The sequence below is a fragment of the Phyllobates terribilis genome, unplaced genomic scaffold (assembly GCF_046119375.1).
Source record: "Phyllobates terribilis strain yellow unplaced genomic scaffold, ASM4611937v1 Scaffold_8__6_contigs__length_399053987, whole genome shotgun sequence".
Lineage (NCBI taxonomy): Eukaryota > Metazoa > Chordata > Amphibia > Anura > Dendrobatidae > Phyllobates > Phyllobates terribilis.
The window spans coordinates 352279006-352299173 of record NW_027362768.1 but is presented as its reverse complement, the minus strand read 5'-3'; the positions used below and the strand labels follow the sequence as shown (position 1 = coordinate 352299173).

The following is a 20168-nucleotide window of genomic DNA, read 5'->3' as shown; positions in this document are numbered from 1 at the left end:
GACGAGGACGCGGGCCAAAAAGGACGAGGACGCAAGCCAAAAAGGACGAGGACGCGGGCCATAGAGGACCCGGGCCAGAGAGGACGAGGACGGAGGTCAGAGAGGACGCGGGCCAGAGAGGACGTGGGCCAAAGAGGACGCGGGCCAGAGAGGACGAGGACGCGGTCCAAAAAGGACGAGGACGCGGGCCAAAAAGGAAGAGGATGCGGGCCAAAAAGGACGAGGACGCGGGCGAGGGCCAGAGAGGACGAGGACGCAGGCCAGAGAGGACGCGGGCCAGAGAGGACGAGGACGCGGGCCAAAAAGGACGAGGACGCGGGCCAAAAAGGACGAGGGCACGGGCCAAAGAGGACGAGGGCGCGGGCCAAAAAGGACGAAGAAGCGGGCCAAAAAGGATGAGGACGCGGGCCAAAAAGGACGAGGACGCGGGCCAAAAAGGACGAGGATGCGGGCCAAAAAGGACGAGGACGCGGGCCAAAAAGGACGAGGACGCAAGCCAAAAAGGACGAGGACGCGGGCCAGAGAGGACGCGGGCCAGAGAGGACGAGGACGGAGGCCAGAGAGGACGCGGGCCAGAGAGGACGTGGGCCAAAGAGGACGCGGGCCAGAGAGGACGAGGACGCGGTCCAAAAAGGACGAGGACGCGGGCCAAAAAGGAAGAGGATGCGGGCCAAAAAGGACGAGGACGCGGGCGAGGGCCAGAGAGGACGAGGACGCAGGCCAGAGAGGACGCGGGCCAGAGAGGACGCGCGCCAGAGAGGACGCGGGCCAAATAGGACGCGGGCCAGAGAGGATGAGGACGCGGGCCAAAAAGGACGAGGACGCGGGCCAAAAAGGACGAGGATGCGGGCCAGAGAGGACGAGGACGCAGGCCAGAGAGGACACGGGCCAGAGAGGATGCGGGCCAGAGAGGATGCGGGCCAGAGAGGATGCGGGCCAGAGAGGACGCGGGCCAGAGAGGACGCGGGCCAGAGAGGACGAGGACGCGGGCCAAAAAGGACGAGGACGCGGGCCAAAAGGACAAGGTGTGGAGGACGCAGGCGAAAGAGGACGAGGACGCGGGCCAAAAAGGACGAGGAAGCGGGCCAAAAAGGACGAGGACGCGGGCCAAAAAGGACGAGGACGCGGGCCAAAAAGGACGAGGACGCGGGCCAAAAAGGACGAGGACGCAAGCTAAAAAGGACAAGGACGCGGGCCAGAGAGGACGCGGGCCAGAGAGGACGAGGAAGCAGGCCAGAGAGGATGCGGGCCAGAGAGGACGAGGACGCGGAGGCCAGAGAGGAAGCGCGCCAGAGAGGACGTGGGCCAAAGAGAACGCGGGCCAGAGAGGACGAGGACGCGGGCCAAAAAGGACGAGGACGCGGGCCAAAAAGGACGAGGACGCGGGCCAAAAAGGACGAGGACGCGGGCCAGAGAGGACGCGGGCCAGAGAGGACGCGCGCCAGAGAGGACGCGCGCCAGAGAGGACGCGCGCCAGAGAGGACGAGGACGCGGGCCAAAAAGGACGAGGATGCGGGCCAAAAAGGACGAGGATGCGGGCCAAAAAGGACAAGGACGCGGGCCAGAGAGGACGAGGACGCAGGCCAGAGAGGATGCGGGCCAGAGAGGATGCGGGCCAGAGAGGACGCGGGCCAGAGAGGACGCAGGCAAGAGAGGACAAGGACGCGGGTCAAAAAGGACGAGGACGCGGGCCAGAGAGGACGCGGGCCATAGAGGACGCGGGCCAGAGAGGACGAGGACGCGGGCCAGAGAGGATGAGGGCCAGAGAGGACGAGAACGTGGGCCAGAGAGGACAAGGCCGCGGGCCAGAAAAGGACGAGGCTGCGGGCCAGAAAAGGAGGAGGCCCGGAGGCCGCGGGCCAGAAAAGGATGAGGCCTGGAGGACACAAGGACTCCCTCAAGGGCGGACTAGGAGGGCAACAACGATGTCGAGGAGGACTAGGATGGATGAGGAGGAGGTTAAGGATTGACGAGGACGACTCATAATAGGTGTACAATCATGATGCAAATATCATTAGAAAACCGCTATGTCATACTTCTGGACCCAAAACAATGAGTAGAGAAATCGTAATGCCTAAAAGTTTCAGATTCCTTCCATAAAACATGGCATGAAAACCTTGGCCAATTTTATTTGCTAGTGATGCAACTTCACTTAGCTTATTAAAAAGTTCTTTCAGAAAGTTGATTCATTTTTCATTCATTCTATCATGTACGGTATAGAGACCAATTTCCTTTTAATCCAACTAAAAGATTTGGTGCAGAAAACAGCATGCGCGGAGGTGAGGAACAGGCAGGATGTTTATACCATCCTTCAATTAGAAGAAACCTATTAGAGGGTATTTAGACCAGAACGGTTTGCCATTTCGTACTTACAGTTAAAGGCTCTCCTTGTAGTGCTTGTAGTACAAAGTTACTGACAACTCTTCCATCATTCATGTGCATACGTGGCCCAAATGTATTAAATGTCCGAGCCACTCTGACCTCCACACCTTCCTGCCAACAAGAAAAGCAGTTTAGAGACCACATTTTCTTCCAGTAAAAATTAGACTTTTGTTTGTAAAGACATTCTACACAAATAAGCATGTATTTTTCTACCATAGCTTGTATCGCTTTACAAGGTTGTTTTCATTACGAGTTTTGGAAGGTACCACTAACCAGCCTACTGGCTTCTTACTTGCCAGGGGGCGTTCCTGAATGAACGACGAAACTGACCAGCAACATGGCCGCACAGTTGGTCCAAACTGTCCACTGTTGACAGCAGAGCTAGCTTTGCCTCTGCAGCATTGTGTAAGTGCAGGGACAATGAGCCTGGCTGGATCCAGCCATCTGGCTAGCTTCAGAGCAGCGCTTGCAAGCTCTATAGCATAAAGCATACAAGAGCTGCACTACTTGCCCAGGAACCTAGCCACCTCTGATAGAATACTGCCCTTTGTTAGTTTGCAGAGGTAGCCGGTAGCCTATGGAATTAAGAAGCCCTCTGTTCTTATGAATGTTGACGAGCTGCTTGCTTCTATGTGCAGTTTAAAATTGTACCCATTTATAAAAAGAAAACCCATGTAAATGTTTCCAATAAGTTGTGATTAGCTTTCCTTGAGAGGGCACAGCATGTATTATATGACATAATGTTATCAATGCAGCATTTCCTATAGCAAGGACACACATTCACAAAACCATTTGTCGAAGACCTCAGGTCTATAGAGAATTGCTCTGGCATGGTTAATTGATTCTGTAATTTCTGACTCGTATCAACACATTCTATTTTACATAATGAAACACCCTTTGAAATTTTTGGTTGGAAATAAAACATAATTAGCAATAATATAACAACTTCAAGCCCACTGCTGTGAAGATCAAGCCATTATTATATCAAGATGAGGCTGGCAGCAGAAGAGTGGACTGGCCACCCCAGAACTCATTGTCATTTAAAGTTATGGCAGAAACCCAACTTCAAAGACTGAACTTTGTGGTTTTCACAAAAAGATAGCAGAATTAAGTCACAGCCTCGTAGGAAAAAAAGCAGATGAGTAGTAGATGCTAAGAAGTCACAGCACCACTAGAAGGCTATCTGAGTGGTTCCCTACGTTGACCCAGTCTATATAGAACACCTATAACATAGTAACTGAAACATTTCCCACTTTTTTAGGCAATTACAGAGTGAAGCAACCTTGAGCAATCAGCTTTAAAACTTAGGGGAGGGAGGAGGTAATTGCAGTGTGTATGTTCATTTCAACTGTAGCACCCAAATGAAGGATTGCAGCTTTTATTGCCCTCTGTCTTGCCAGGTCTTGCATAGGGCCCTAGCGGCTTAGCTGATCGTTAGCAAGATGGGACCCTCATTTAATTCTCCAATGGTGTATTTTGGGTTTTCGTTTTGTTTTACCATTTCTACCATTCTTAATGTACAGAACATTTATATTGCTTGTGTGCCACAGACATTTTAATATTGTAAGACTAAATTGACCCATTTCAGATGGAGCATGCTGTAAAGATAGTAGATTTAATACAAAAAAGCACTCTATTACATGGGTAGTGGAAAAATCAATTACTCCATCACATACAAGATTAGCTACTTATCAAGGGACTTAAAACTGCGCAAATTACACAACGTGCAATAGTTTTGAAACTTGGGCAAATCACACCATCAGCAAAAAAAAACAATCCCTCAGCAAATAAAGTCTCCCTAATGTAATTAGAGCACAGGAAATACATAGGGCTTAAAGATATAGAGGTCAGAATAAGGGCGTCTGCAAGGCCTCATTAAGAGTTTTTGTCAGACCCCATTATTCGGACCATGATATCCTCCAGTTTTATATATTTGCTTGGGAGACAAACGATTTTTTTTTTTTAGACATTACTGTATAACCGACTAATGCTATCCATAATTTCCACGGACCCACAGACTTGTATGAGCGATTTTGATTCATGACATGGGTCAAAAATTTGGGGTGGGGGGGAGGGGTGTTATTGTAGGTTGTAAGACGTCTTCCAGATTACACTGAATATTAGTAACACGACCAACCTGTTTCATATAAGAATAGCACATGGTCTCTGCTACTCACTTTCCCTCATCATAACAAGCTCGGGGCCAATAGGATTCACATGTCCCCAGTAGTCTTCATTTTGAGGGTGTACTTCTGGATCTGATGATTAACATAGGAGGAGATTGAGGACAAAGCATAAAGTGAATGTAATAAAAAAATAAGTAGAATACAGACTATGGGCTTTACAAGGAACCATTATATCAAAACAACAAACAATAAAAAGGCCAAAGATTACAAGAGCCGACATGACATCATTTATCACAGTCTGGACTTTTTATCTTTTGCTCTGCAGCTTGACACCTGAGATAATGGTGGTAAAGATAATGAGATGCAGGAACAATGTTGAAAGCGATTTCAAGTGTAAAGGCCCCGTCACACATAACGAGATCGCTAGCGAGATCGTTGATAAGTCACGGTTTTTGTGATGCAATAGCGATCTTGCTAGCGATCTCGTTATGTCTGACAGGTAGCAACGATCAGGCCCCTGCTGTGAGATCGCTGATCGTTACAAAGCTTCCTGGACCATCCCTGGGTCGTCGCGCTCCCGCTGGGCAGTGTGCATCGCTGTATTTGACACCTTATCAACGACCTCGTTAGCGATTCAGAACTGAGACACGTAGGCGTGCATAAATTGGACTTTTCCGTGCCCCTGAAGTGGAGGAACCCCAAAACCGTAAGCGTTAAAATAAAAAAAATAAAGTGGTTTAATGCGTAATTCCAGCGGGGATAATGGGTTCCTATGGGAGAAAGTGCAGCCGCAGGTGTGTAAAGAATTGACATGTTGATTCTTTTTACGCCCGCGCTTTCTCCCATAAAAGTGCAGCGTATATTTACGCAGTGTTTGTACGGCAAAGTGAATTTCACATTCACTTTGCCGGCAGACACAGGGGCACATGGAGCATTTTTAAAAAGCGTGCGCAAAAAAGTGGTCAAAAATGCACGTAATTTTACGAAAAGTAATTTTATGCACGTCTTTGTGACACAATACAGTCCCTATCAAGGTGTGGATCGTTGAAATAGCTGCTGTGTGAAAGCGTCCCAACGACCGCCGACATCGTTAGTTAGATCGCTGGGGCGGCCGAAATCGTTGGGAAGTTCTGCATGTTTGACAGCTCCCCAGCGATCACGAAACGACTCTCCAGCGATCCCAAAACCGTGACGTAATAACGATCTTGCTAGCGATCTCGTTATGTGTGACGGGGCCTTTACCCTCTTTAGCAATATTCTAAAATACACAAATGTAATGTCACAATTACCTCCATAGACCTCTGAAGTAGATGCCAGTAGTAGCCGAGCTCCAACACGCTTCGCTAATCCTGAAAAGACATGAATAAACTCCATGAAATTACCGGTATATATAGATAGATTGGCCTCATCCTCTGATTCACTGAAAACAATCTGCGCTAAAGCCGTATTTAGACGGAGAGAATTCTGCTCAAATCGAGCACGAATAGATAAAACAAGTTCAATGGCCTGTGGAAATCAGCCTTTTACAGAACAAGAACATCAATCTAAACTGCGTGAGGAAGAACGATTGTTCATGTGCACACTATATGGGGACAGAACGATCACATTGTTAGCGCACAACCCCCATTTAGATCACAGATATGAACCCTCTAGGATTACTATTTTGTGAATATTTTTTGCGGCATTACTCAATGAACAAGAGTTTTGCAATATATAAAATACATTTATTTAATTTATTTTAATTCTACATTATGTTATATAATATATATTTTACATACACATACTTTTTATCTGTATGTTTTTGCTCTAATCATTGGCCTTTGGGTCAGGCTACTCCCTCACATGAGAGACACCTGTTTTTCATGTATCTTTGTCCTATTTTTATTCTTATCAATAAAATATCTATTTTATAAAGGTATTCCTACTGTGACATGGTCCTTTCCACCCTCCTGCATTAGGATATTTGGAAGGCTATTCTTTTATCTCTATTTGTTTCAGTGACGTGGCATTCTTGGTAACCAAACTATTGATGGATTCAAAGTAAACTTGCCAGATTACAGACAACATTCAGTGTTATTCACTGTTTTAGGTAACTCTAATCCCTAAATATTCCCGCAGCAGCCTATACCACTCCCATGTGTCTTACTGTCTATATATATATTTGCCTGAAATTCACTTACTATAATTTATAATAGTAATTTGCAAGCGTTGATGAACGATATTAAGGTGATTAAAACTATGGATGAGTGAATCCCTGTGTAACAGACAGCTGTCCAGCCAACACCTGAAGTGAATGGAGCGGAGGGCAAGCATGCGAATCGGCAGGTGTTGGCCAGGTTTTATTTCCTGCTCTGTACACAATCGCAACCAACATGTACCAGTGCTACTGTCACAGCTAACAAAGTACTTTGGTTCTGGGTAAAAGCAAAAATCTCAACAAGGCAAAAATATCACGTGATCAGTAAGGTGAAGGGTCTTTTTGGTCAATAGAAGAGTCAAGAAGGATGCTAAACAGAGAACCAAAACACAAGAACCCAAGGAGAAGGAATTTGTTAAGAAACTTGATGCCGCTCACGCTGATGCCATGAAACTTAAGGAAGAATGTGACTTCTTGCTTCCTCAAAGAGAAAAAGGTAGTTGTGGAAGCATGGGAACATTAGACAAAAAGCTGGCCAAGGTCGAGGAAAGAAGATTTAGGAGAGAATTATAGGCAGAGAAGTGAAGAAAAATGGAAACTGAGCAAGTTCGGCAGTCAACAGCATCGGCTGAACTTTGCTGTAGTAGTAGCAACTGCAGAGACAACGGCGACAACATAAATATGCATGAATCTATTACAGTAAAAGGTAATTGAAAAATACCACCATCTCAGGACAAAGGTAATCGGTATCACTATTAGTTGAAGTATGATAATCATAATAGAATTCTAAAACACACAAGGTGTTAGTCTCCAGAACCATTACACTCTACAAATCAGCTAAGGTAATCTAGAGGTGTTAAGGATCCAAACTGAGCTATTATAAAGTTGGCAACACATGCAAATATAATCTGGACCTGAAATATGGGAAAAAAAACTCTGCGAATATAGATAATGTATAATCATTTTTATGCCATATACCCTTAAAAGGATATCATGGAAATGTTTATAAGTATATTGAAGGATTTACATCAGTGGTGTCAAACTCAAACACCGGGCCAAAATAAAAAAAACTTGGAGAATGTTGCCGGCCAACCAGTACAGTATAATGGGCCCCACAGTCCTCCATACGGTATAATGACATAGGGGTGGTGGTTCTGGTGTAGCGGGACAAATATAAAATCACCCTGCAAGCCAGATTTGGCCCACAGGCCAGAGTTTGACACGTATGATTTACGTAAACACAGAAGAATACAATTTGAGATCAAATAAATAAGAGGACGAAGTCCACATAAGCCCAGTTGGGGTAGTGACGTGTTGTGTGACAAAAACATGACGGAGGACAAGATCCCGGAAACCTCATCCAGATAATCTCGAAAGATGATTCAGAGTGAAGAAAAAGAAAGGACTTCAACCACCTTTACTGCAATCTCTTTAAGTCCTCACACGTCACTACCCCAACTGGGCTTATTTGGACTTGGTCCTCTTATTTATTTGATCTCAAATTGTATTCTTCTGTGTGTTTATGTAAATCATATGTGTCAAACTCTGGCCTGTGGGCCAAATCTGGCTTGCAGGGTGATTATACATGGCCCGTGACACCAGAACCACCACCCCTGTGGGGCCATTATACTGTATGGATGATTGTGTGGGGCCCATTATACTGTATACTGGCTGGCCTGCAACTTTCTCCAAGTATTTTTTATTTTGGCCCTCTGTTTGAGTTTGACATCGCTGATGGAAATCATTCAATATACTTATAAACATTAGACTGATATCCTTTTAAGGGTATATGGTATAAAAATGATTATACATTATCTATATTGGCATAAGTATTTTCCTATATTTAGGTCCAGATTATATTTGCATGGGTTGCTAACTTTATAATACATCAGTTTGGATCCTTGATACCTATATTATCTTATCTAATTTGGGGAGTGTAATTGGAATTGGTTCTGGAGATGGTAACACTCAGCTCGTGGGTTTTAGAATTCTATTGTGATTGTCATGCTTCATCTAATAGGGATACCGATTACCATTGTCCTGAGATAGTGATATTTTTCAATTATCTATAATTGCCTTCTTCAATTACCTTTACTGTAATATTTATGCATTTAGGGACTCAAATATTTTGCCTTGTGTTCTTGCAAGCACACTTTTATTCTAACCATTGCTTACAATTTTTTTTCTGGTTACTTGCATAGAAATATAACGCATCTTGTAACATATTGAGATCTGATGGTCTTTTGGGTAAATCTGGTATTACGCCATCTTTTCATACAAAAATGTACAAAAAAATGCGATGTGTATAACTAGATTAAAGTTGCGCATCCGTACGCTCCCCTTCTGGGTGCGATGCACAAGATCAGACTGTTCGCTCTACTTTGCGTGCGCGGTACGCGCCTCTAACAAGATGCACCATATAAATTGATGCCATTTACCTCACGCGCATGCGTGAATGTCAATAAGTGACTGGAACGCAAATTGGTCAATGTGCACATGTGCGGTAGCACATTTCCTTTTGATATGTGAATATGTTGCGGTCTGGAGCATGCGCAATTGTATCCCCAATATGGTTGCTCTCGGTAAAGTCGAACAGCCATTTATCTTTCTTTGATGGTCTGTTCATTTAAACAAATTCATTCAGCTGATACAGACCCGTGAGGAAGCCACAGTTTGTTTGGCGACACGCGTTGGGCATCTCTGCCCTGCAGCTCTCTTCCAACCATTTTCTAATCGAGGATCTTGCTATATCATGGCATTCAAAGCTTTGCGATATTTTCCTTTTGACACAATTATGTTTCTTGCAATTATCTCCAACAGTTCTGTTAGTTCTTTTGTGGCACTTATTTGATGCTTACTGTGCATGTCATTTTTATCATCGCTTTACTAATTGGCAGAGTAGGTATTATTTTAGTTCATCTATTACTTTGACAAGTTTAGGCGGCCAATTTATTTCTGTTGGTACTTTTGTCAACATATACTATCCACAATTTGTATGGATAGTCTATAATTAATCATACTATGTTCTAAATGTTTACACCTTGACCATCGAGTCTTTCATATATTTCTAGGCATAGATTGTTGACAACACATGAAAATGTCCTCAGTGCTGTACTGTTCTACTATTATCAATCTTTTAGACTCTTTATGGTTGGCGGTTTGAGATGCATGGGCTATTTAGGCTTATTTTAGGTTAACACAGTTTTCATGTAATTTTTGACTAAGTGTTTTTAATTGTTTGCTGAATGGTTCAATAAAATATTTTCTATTTTTGGTGATCCCTGTATCCATAGCATGTTTCTTTCTGGTTTCTGGTAAATTGGCAATTCATCACATGCTGCAGGCTCATCCCGAGTACTAGGTGGTGCCTTCTTTAAAATGTGTTTCACATGTTTGTTAAATTGTGTCTGGTGCCAACAGGTCCAAATATAAAGTTATAAAGTTGCCTGGAATCAACTGGATAAAACAAAGGTTTTCGGCTTGAATGGAGTTTCAACTGAGCTAGGACCACTTAAAAAGGAGTGTCTAGTTGAATTTTACACCAACCAGCTGGCACAATGCCATCCAAGAGATGATTACAAGGAATTGTTAACACTGGCACTCCTGTTCCTTGGTTCACTGGCAAACCCAGACATACACATCAACACTCCAGGCGCCTACCATCATGCTTGATGGATGGCCAAAGTGATATTCAGAGCGTATATCTTCATGATTCGTCACCAATTTCATTTAATTTTGACAGAGTTAAAAAGTCTCCGTCAATTTTGCACTTTTACTGCCTGCTTATACTTGAAGGCTGGTACCGCTGTCAGATCCCAGCCACATCTCCGTGAAATGACTTGACATTACTCCAAGAACTTGTAGCATACAAAGGAATCAACCAACCTGTTGCTGAGGCAGCAATAAAAACTTTCCACAGACACCTGTGGTACCTCACTGAGATTATGGTGGGTCTGGCTTTTTCTAACCGTTAGGTTCTAACTGCAGAAAAGGTTGAGATGGTTCTGGCGGTATAGCTATTGGGCTTAATTATGATTATTAATGAGTTGGGGGCGCCACTGGCGTAGGATGGTAGGGTGCCAACCTCCACGTAGGTAGGGATTAAGTTAGTTAGGGACAAAAAGAGGGATATTGCCCATTGGTCCTTTTTCCTTCTTTCCTCCTGTTTGTATGTGCTCAGGTCCTTTATGTCTCGCACTACCAAAAGGAACTGGCTACTCAATTATTATTGGGTTATGTGTTTAATATATTTTCCCCTTCTTCCTCTTTCATCTCATGTTCTTGTGGTGACATTAAAATACCAGTGACCATCACCTCTCTTCATTTAATGGATTTATTGTCTAATCAGAGGTATTGCTTCTGCTAGTATTTGTCCCTTTCAGTCAAGCATAAAAACAAGATTAATGTAATTTTTGACTCTGTACATGCTGAGAAAGGGCATGTGGAGCTCCTTTATAGAGTTTACATAAGGGTCCCACAAGGTGCCCCGCATAGGTTACGGGGGAATGCATATGTCCGCAGGGACTGCCTATCTCCCTGGCAATAAGGGTTGTTCTAGGGTTATGGACCTGAGCGCTTTTGTTTGGGCCCATTGCCGCACACCTGGGTGTGACAAGCACTCTTTGGAGCACATTCCATTTATATTCCCTTTCTCTTTCCCAGGTCTATTTAAACTGGGGATATGTGGTATAGGGTTAGAAATTAAGCGAGTCCTGTCCCTAGCCCTTGGTGTATGTGTACAATTTAAGTATCATAACCATGAAAGAGGGTTATTTATTTTGGGAAGACTCTAACACTACAAATTGCTGCTTTATGGGTTAAATAAATATGTTACCTTTATATTTTCTCCTATCCAACAAGCATCTTTCAACATATCTTTTACATTGATCCTTATCTAGTTAGTATTAAAATAAGATGGTCACTGAAGTGTACCATTAGATGCTGTTCGTTGCATGACCATTATTGTATCTGAGCAGGACCTTTCTGGGTAAATTTTCCTGCTTTGAGTATAGGTGGGGTAACCAGTTATACATGTGAAAGGTCATGTGAACACCTGATGTTGTTGGGTGTGATAACTGGAGAAAAGGAGTGTATGAGTGGATCACTCTTTTATTGTGTATATGTTAGTCTGTGAGCACTTGCACCTTATTTTATAAGTCTTTGATTAAAAGTTAAATTTTAATTGATACACAGCTATTTCAGTGAGATGGTTCTGGCTCTGCAGAAGGAAGGCAACGATGTCTGCTCAACTCGCGTGCAGCCTGCCGAAGACCTTGTGTCACACAAGAAGCTTCAACACTTCATGTCGTCCAACACAAAAAAACCTGTTTGTTGCACTGGAAATAAACCAAGATTTTCTTCATCAAGATCCTTGTCTATGGCACACTAATGCAAGTTACAATGATGCATCCTCAAGTCGCTGGATGGAAAATCATGAATGATGCCGCTGAAAGCTCCATTGCCAGGGGCGTACATAGGAATCATGGGGCCCCATAGCAGAAGCTCTGATTGGAACCCCCCCTCCCCAAAAAAAAAATAAATAATAAAAATAATTGTCTGGGTCACCAAAGATCAGATCTCACAACTTTCCATCCTTTACATAGTAATTTTCCTCCTGCTCAAGTCCTAGATCTCTTTCATTGCCCCATAAAGTGTGATGCCAATAAAAGGGCCCCCCAAACACAGTATGATACCCCCATGGTGAATTCCTCCACATGCACAGCATAATGACCCTACTGTACCCCACCTCAACTTCCAGGGAAAAGTATGCTGACCCTAACACAGTATGATCATCCCCCAACTGTGAGCCCCTACAGCTAAAGATGATGGTACATAATAAGGGAGGGTGTTAAACATAATAAAAGAGGAAACTATATAACTAAGGATGGCGCTATACATAATAAGTGAGTACACTATATACTAAGGAACTGTGCTATACATAATAATTCTACATTCCTGTATCCGTGTGCAGTGTCGGTGTGCTGCCCTGTTTTACCGACGCATTAAGCATGTCCTATTCTAATCCTCAATATCGGATCAGAACAGGACATTCCCTGACCCTCACAGTTCTCATTCTCAGATCCGTGATTTTCATGGATGTGTGAATGGATCTATAAAACTGTACGAGTCAGTGGATCATCCGATAAAAAAATCTGGCAGCACAAGGACATTTCACACAAATGTGAGAATGCAGCCTAAAGCCCCCATCTCACATAGCGAGATCGCTAGTGAGATCGCCGCTGTGTCACAGTTTTGGTGACGCAACAGCGACCTCACTAGCGATGTCGCTATGTGTGACACTTTGCAGTGATCAGGCCCCTGCTGTGAGGTCGCTGATCGCTGCAAAGTGTCCTGGACCATTTTTCTGTGTGTGACCAGCGGGAGCAGCGATCAGGCTGGTAACCATGATAAACATCGGGTTACTAGGGGCACACGCGTTCCAGCGCCACCCTATTGCTCTGTCCCAGCGCCACCCTATTGCTCTGTCCCAGCGCCTCCATATTGCTCTGTCCCAGCGCCTCCATATTGCTCTGTCCCAGCGCCTCCATATTGCTCTGTCCCAGCGCCTCCATATTGCTCTGTCCCAGCGCCTCCATATTGCTCTGTCCCAGCGCCTCCATATTGCTCTGTCCCAGCGCCTCCATATTGCTCTGTCCCAGCGCCTCCATATTGCTCTGTCCCAGCGCCTCCATATTGCTCTGTCCCAGCGTCTCCATATTGCTCTGTCCCAGCGCCTCCATATTGCTCTGTCCCAGCGCCTCCATATTGCTCTGTCCCAGCGCCTCCATATTGCTCTGTCCCCCCACCTCCCCTCCCCAGTGTTTCAGTAAAAAAAAAAAAAAAAAAAATACTTACCTCAGCAGCTCAGCTCGCTCCCCTGCAGCATTCTCCTGACTGCCGGCAGCTTTCTTCCTGACCCAGGCACGCGCTGGATGATGACGTCATGAAGCTGCACACGCCTGGGTCAGGAAGGAAGCAGAGGACGATCCCTGCAACTCCGCTGCTATTCTTCTCCTGACAGCAGCGGAGCTGCAGGGATCGCTCCCTGCGCGCCGCGTGCAGGGAGCAGCTGCACCTTGCGGGCCCCTTAGTGCAGCTCCATGGTGGGGACCCAGCACAGCTGCACCGGCGGCGGTATGTCCGCCCCTGGACTGCTATGGGGCCCTCTAGGCTCACGGGCCCCCTGGGCTCACGGGCCCCATAGCAGTCGCGTGGTCTGCCGCCATTGGCGGTACACCACTGTCCATTGCACTCATGAGCACATTCAATTCATCACTGAGCACTCAAGAAGACTAGAAATAGTTTATTATCCAGTGTGTGGAAAAGCATCACCATGACATGACTATCCTGAAGCAAATAAAGGGTGTTTCGTTAAAAAAAAAAAGAGTGAAACTACTGTAAAGTTGTACATTTACTTTGCTGCAAGACATTACAAATAATTGCAACATTGTTTACTGGTAACTCAATCATCACAAAACTAACAATGTTACGAAATTTTGTGTATGTTACAATCACACCAAAATGGAATTATACCCAGGGGTGAGACCTAAAAATTGGCACAAAAATTTCCTGGTGCCTGTACTCAGCTACTTGCATTTCTCCACATTGCAAGGACATTTTTATTGAATAGATAAAGCATTTCGAAACACAGTTCCCTTTTCAAAAGGGAACCCGTCAAGTAGAAAATGCTGTCTGATCTGGTGATTTTTATAGAAATGTAGCGGAGCCAATTGATATATACTATATAAAAAAATATTTCCTTACTTTATATAACTTAATATATTGCTCTGAACCCCTGTTCTTTCTATGCATACAAGTCCAGTGAAAGGCTCAATTAGAGCCGGCCCTAGAGCGGTGCAGACAGATAGTGGTCATTCAGTAAGTCCCCACTGGACTCCTAAACCTCTGCTCTTTCTATGCTTAGAGCAATATATTAAGAGTTATACGGAATAATTACCCACAAAATCACATAATCCGCTCTTCTCCTATTGATACAATACTGCCTGTTGATCATACAACTTTCTAAAAATTATGCATTTCACTTAGACATGGAAAAAAACTGCACCAACATTCTGGACAGCAGTTACATAAATGTGCATGCTATATAGCAACTCACCCAACATGTTCAGGGTTCCTATTGTGTTGGTTTTTAACGTCTTGATTGGATTATACATGTAATTAGGAGGAGAAGCAGGAGAGGCTAAATGGTAAATTTGGGCCACTGTGAAGAAAAAGAAAAACCACCACCACATGTAACAGTGAACTTTAATTGCAATTTATTTCTAAAATGACTTATTCCTGAAAAATGTACAATTATTACCCATCCAATTAATATCAGTTTCAATTGTTCCTCATGTAACTTAAGGGAATGTGTCAGTAGATTTTTGCCATCCATTTAATCTGACAGCAGCATAATGTAGAGGCAGAGATCCCAATTCCAGTGATGTGTCACTTACTGGCTAATGCTGGTTGTTTCAATAGTAAAAAAAAAAATAAATTCAACGGTTTATCAGCTGGAGATCATTACTAGATGACTAGGCGTCTCACGCCACGTGGTTCATTTGCGCTGTGTAATCCAACCACTGGTTGGCAGCTTTCTGCCTATGCACAATGTACACAAAAGCTGCCAATCAATGGTGTGGGTGGAGTCATATAGACTCAGCATTCAGGCAACTGCTAGACCGGCAGCAAAGAAAACTACACCAAGCAGACCACTAAGTGACATCACTGGAATCAGTATCTCTGCTCCTACATCATGCTGCACTACAAAAACATAGCAAACACCTGCTGAAAGACTCCCTTTAATAATTCTCAAATTGATTTTCCACAGAATATTTGCCCTGGAACCTGAACGTGGTCTCTAATGAAGCAGTTTTGTGTGATGAAATGCAAGGATATCCCAAATCAAGGCGTGGGCTGAGGCAGAGCAACAGTACAGACCCCCGAGCTGCATCTTCTACCAACATCAAATGTTGTAATATTTAAAACTCAGATGACATATGGAGGTGGGCTTAGTGTAATAGAAGTTGAAAGGGTTATGCCATTTAGATCTGTTTAGGGACCCAATTCATCAACATTCACAATAGGTAGTACAAAATTATTATATTAAGAAACTCTTATAAAGAAATGCTTCTGCACATACCCTATGTGTAAGGAATCTGCAGCCAGTAAAAAACTCCAGGGGGCCGATTCATAACAGTTTGCACCAAAACGCTACAATAAAAATGTTGCAAGATTTTTCACAGCTCAAAAATCGCACCAAAAGGTCATGCCTCTTGGCATTTTTCAGCCATTTCCCCCCAACAGCTGGATGGGGCGAGGGCAAGCGCCACTGAAGTGACTTAAAGGGGTACTCCGGAGATAAATAAAATAAATAAGTTGTACTGTCCCTGCCCTCTATAAAGATGAGATGCCCTGCGCACTTCTGTTATCATTAGAGCACTTGTAATTCAGTGTGACAGCAGCTGCTCCCCTCTGGGACAATACATCACAGCAGTGTGAAGCTCTCCGCTGTAAGAAACAGCCAGTCCGAGAAGAAGGAGCATGTCAAGGGAGTGGCCTGCTCTTGGCTTTTAATAGCAACAGATGTTGTGGGCGATATGCCCTTTTCCAAGATGGCGCCAGTATACCTGGTCTTCTAGTGCAGAGGTCCCCAACCGCCGGTCCGCAGACCAGGACCGGCGTCAGCACCCGGGCAAATGCCGGGGCCCTGAGCAGGCAGAGGGGCCCACTGGCGGTCGCGCACCCCGCTGGGCTATGGGCGGAGGAGAGCGGTGTCAGCGCCCGCCCTTCTCCGCCGCTTGCTCAGGGCCCCGGCAGCCCGATACTTACCTCTCCCCGTGCCTCCGCAGATCAGCTGTCTTCCTGCTCTGCGCTCCCTGTGACGTCTCAGGTCAGAGGGCGCGGTGACGTCTTTACACCGCGCCCTCCCCTGAGCCGTCACAGGGAGCGCTGAGCGGGAAGAAACGACAACGCTGGAGTTCGGAGCCGAGCAGCGAGCGGCGGGCAGCAGGTAGCAGGTGAGGAGAAGGGAGGTGAGTATTTGATTTTTTTTTTTTAATGTATGGAGGCATGGGGCAGTATAAAGAGGGGAGGGGGGGGCATCCTGCTTGGGGCATTATAAAGAGGAGGGGTGACAGCCTGCATGGGGCATTATAAGGTGGGGAACAGCCTGCATGGGGCATTATAAAGAGGGGGGGATTCCTGCTTGGGGCATTATAATGAGGAGGGGTGACAGCCTGCATGGGGCATTATAAGGTGGGGACCAGCCTGCATGGGGCATTATAAAGAGGGGGGGATTCCTGCTTGGGGCATTATAATGAGGAGGGGTGACAGCCTGCATGGGGCATTATAAGGTGGGGAACAGCCTGCATGGGGCATTATAAAGAGGGGGGGATTCCTGCTTGGGGCATTATAATGAGGAGGGGTGACAGCCTGCATGGGGCATTATAAGGTGGGGAACAGCCTGCATGGGGCATTATAAAGAGGGGGGGATTCCTGCTTGGGGCATTATAATGAGGAGGGGTGACAGCCTGCATGGGGCATTATAAGGTGGGGACCAGCCTGCATGGGGCATTATAAAGAGGGGGGGATTCCTGCTTGGGGCATTATAATGAGGAGGGGTGACAGCCTGCATGGGGCATTATAAGGTGGGGAACAGCCTGCACGGGGCATTATAAAGAGAGGGGGGGACAGCCTGCATGGGGCAGTATAAAGAGGAGGGGTGACAGCCTGCATGGGGCAGTATAAAGAGGAGGGGTGACAGCCTGCATGGAGCATTATAAAGAGGAGGGGTGACAGCCTGCATGGAGCATTATAAAGAGGAGGGGTGACAGCCTGCATGGGGCATTATACAGAGGGGGGGTGACAGCCTGCATGGAGCAGTATAAAGAGGAGGGGTGACAGCCTGCATGGGGCAGTATAAAGAGGAGGGGTGACAGCCTGCATGGGGCAGTATAAAGAGGAGGGGTGACAGCCTGCATGGGGCAGTATAAAGAGGAGGGGTGACAGCCTGCATGGGGCAGTATAAAGAGGAGGGGTGACAGCCTGCATGGGGCATTATAAAGAGGGGGGGGGCAGCCTGGGGCATTATGTGGGGGGTAACAGCCTGCATGGAGCACTAAAAGGGGGGGGCCTGTATGGGGCATTATGTGGGGGGGAACAGCCTGCATGGAGCATTATAAGGGGGGGGGGGCAGCCTGTATGGGGCATTATGTGGGGGTAACAGCCTGCATGGAGCATTAAAAGGGAGGGGCCTGTATGGGGCATTATGTGGGGGGTAACAGCCTGCATGGAGCATTATAAGGGGGGGACAGCCTGTATGGGGCATTATGTGGGGGGTAACAGCCTGCATGCAGCATTATATGGGGACCGGTATCCTGTATGGAGCGTTATATGGGGGCCAGTATCCTGTATGGAGCCTTATATGGGGGCCAGTATTCCGTATGGGGTCTTATATGGGGGCCAGTATTCCGTATGGGGCCTTATATGGGGGCCAGTATTCCGTATGGGGCCTTATATGGGGGCCAGTATTCCGTATGGGGCCTTATATGGGGGCAAGTATTCCGTATGGGGCCTTATATGGGGGCAAGTATTCCGTATGGGGCCTTATATGGGGGCCAGTATTCCGTATGAAGCGTTATATGGGGGCCAGTATTCCGTATGGGCGTTATATGGGGACCAGTATTCCGTATGGAGCCTTATATGGGGGCCACTATTCTGTGTGGAGCGATTCACCGGTTTCTGAGCTATTGTAGAATTTACAATAGATATCACTCATGAAGTGAAATCTTTGCATTGTACTATATATATATATATTTCTCCGCCGTATCTCTGCATCATGAATCGTGGTATGTGTTAAAGGGGCCCACTGAGACTCTTTCGCCCGGGGCCCAGAAAAACCTGGAGCCGGCCCTGCCGCTGACAGCTAGCTCCGCGGCCCTGCGCCTGGTCAGAACTCGCTCTGTGTGGATTTATAATGTTTTCTGCCATAGCCGTGACAGCTCGCAGCTCCCGGCAGAGAACATTATGCAGGACGGGGTGGGGCGTCGGGCGGGTCTTAGTGACGCAGCCCTCCACAGCACAGCATGGTACCTGTTGTACGTCACGGGGCGGGTCTTAGTGACGCGGCCCTCCTGCACAGCATGGTGTGTTCCTGACGGGGTGGGGCGGCAGGCTCTCCTCACTGACACGCCCCCGGCAGAACATGTTATGTGGGGCGTGCTGGGGCAGCAGACTGGCTTCAGTGACGCGGCTCCCGGTACCGGTGTTCAGTGTGTAGTGCTGCTAAGCAGCAGCGCTGTATACACTGACGCTCAATGTACAATGCTGCTACTTAGCAGCGCTGTACACCGAGGTCCCGCCAGCATCCTCCCCATACAGCTCCACCCCTCCATAACCCCACCCCCATATGACCAAAGCCCCGCCCCCACCCCCACCGGGCCATGGAAAACTGGTCTTGCTTAAAGCCGGTCCCTGGTGCAAAAAAGGTTGGGGACCTCTGTTCTAGTGCACAGATGCGGAAGTCCTTACCTCCTGTTCTGACATGCGTGGTATTAGCTACAGGAACGCCGAGATTTTGGCGCTATATGCAAATGCAAATTGGGGTGAGCCATGTTTCCCTATTTGTATACACAGCTGCTGCATATGATCAATTATGTATTTGACGCGCCCCCTGGGACATATTCCTTTTTGAGGGGAATACCCGGCACCGGATCAGATGGGGGGGGGTTGTAGTCTCCGAGCGGCTGTGACCCGGTCCCGTGCCCAGGGCGTCAAGCTCAGTGTTATGTGGCAGTCTTTACTGATGTTATTAAAGTTCGTTGTGTCGACTACGCCACCCGTTGTGATGCGGTCACTGTGGCCGCCGCTGCTGCAGGGTCCGCTGAGGCTGATGGTGGGTGCGCAGCTTGGTGGGATAACCCCCAACGGGAGGGGTATAGCCTCAGAGGGGACAGGCGCAGAGGATGGGGGTTGTGGTGGTGCGGTGCAGCCGGTAATGATGACAGACTCGGGTAGTGCAGTTAAGGGTCTTTACTTACTGCAGATGTTCCTGGTCACTCTAGCTCCAAGTGACCTCCCGAGCCGTGCTGCGTCCACCAGGTCCTGGATCCGGCCAACCCCCAAACAAGTCCGGAGCGTGGCCCTGAGCTCTCCCTCTGTCCTTACTTCAGCCGTCCCCACCAGTGATTCACCTAAGTCCAGCTCCCTCGGGCCTTCTGTTGGGCAACCTTTGGCCTAAGGTTCCCTGACCCTCCATGTGGTGTGCCTTCAGGGTGAATGTAGTGGGTGACCGTGACAGACACTGCCCACGGTCTCCGGTCTCTGGCTGGGGAATGTCTTTGCCCCCACCAGCTTGGGTTCCGGTACCCTTCTGCTGACTCCTCACCCGGTGTTCTTATTTGGGTTCTTGGGTCCCTTCTTTGTCCCCCTCTGGGTCTTTCTGCACTCCACTCTCTCTCCAGGGCTGTTGTTTCTTTCTCTCTCTTGCTGCAGGCTTGTCCTCTGCATCTGACTTCCTCTCT

General features: G+C 46.7%; 2 long non-coding RNA genes across 4 annotated transcripts in view; both read right to left on the bottom strand.

The window, feature by feature from the left end:
* LOC141156563 (uncharacterized) overlaps positions 1-2496 on the bottom strand; it is a 118451-nt gene extending 115955 nt beyond the window's left edge. For both annotated transcript variants that reach the window (XR_012247677.1, XR_012247676.1), the window contains exon 1: positions 2374-2496. This is a non-coding gene — a long non-coding RNA (uncharacterized lncRNA). The remainder of the gene's footprint in view (positions 1-2373) is intronic.
* A 2066-nt stretch (positions 2497-4562) lies between these two features.
* LOC141156564 (uncharacterized) lies at positions 4563-16301 on the bottom strand. Of its 2 annotated transcripts, XR_012247679.1 has the most exons (4): positions 15788-16301; positions 14762-14866; positions 5798-5857; positions 4563-4640 (listed from the first exon to the last, which is right to left on the bottom strand). It is a non-coding gene; the product is annotated as an uncharacterized lncRNA (long non-coding RNA). The 2 variants fall into 2 exon arrangements; XR_012247678.1 differs by lacking the exon at positions 15788-16301 and having other exon boundaries at positions 14762-14944.
* Between the last annotated feature and the right edge of the window lie 3867 nt (positions 16302-20168).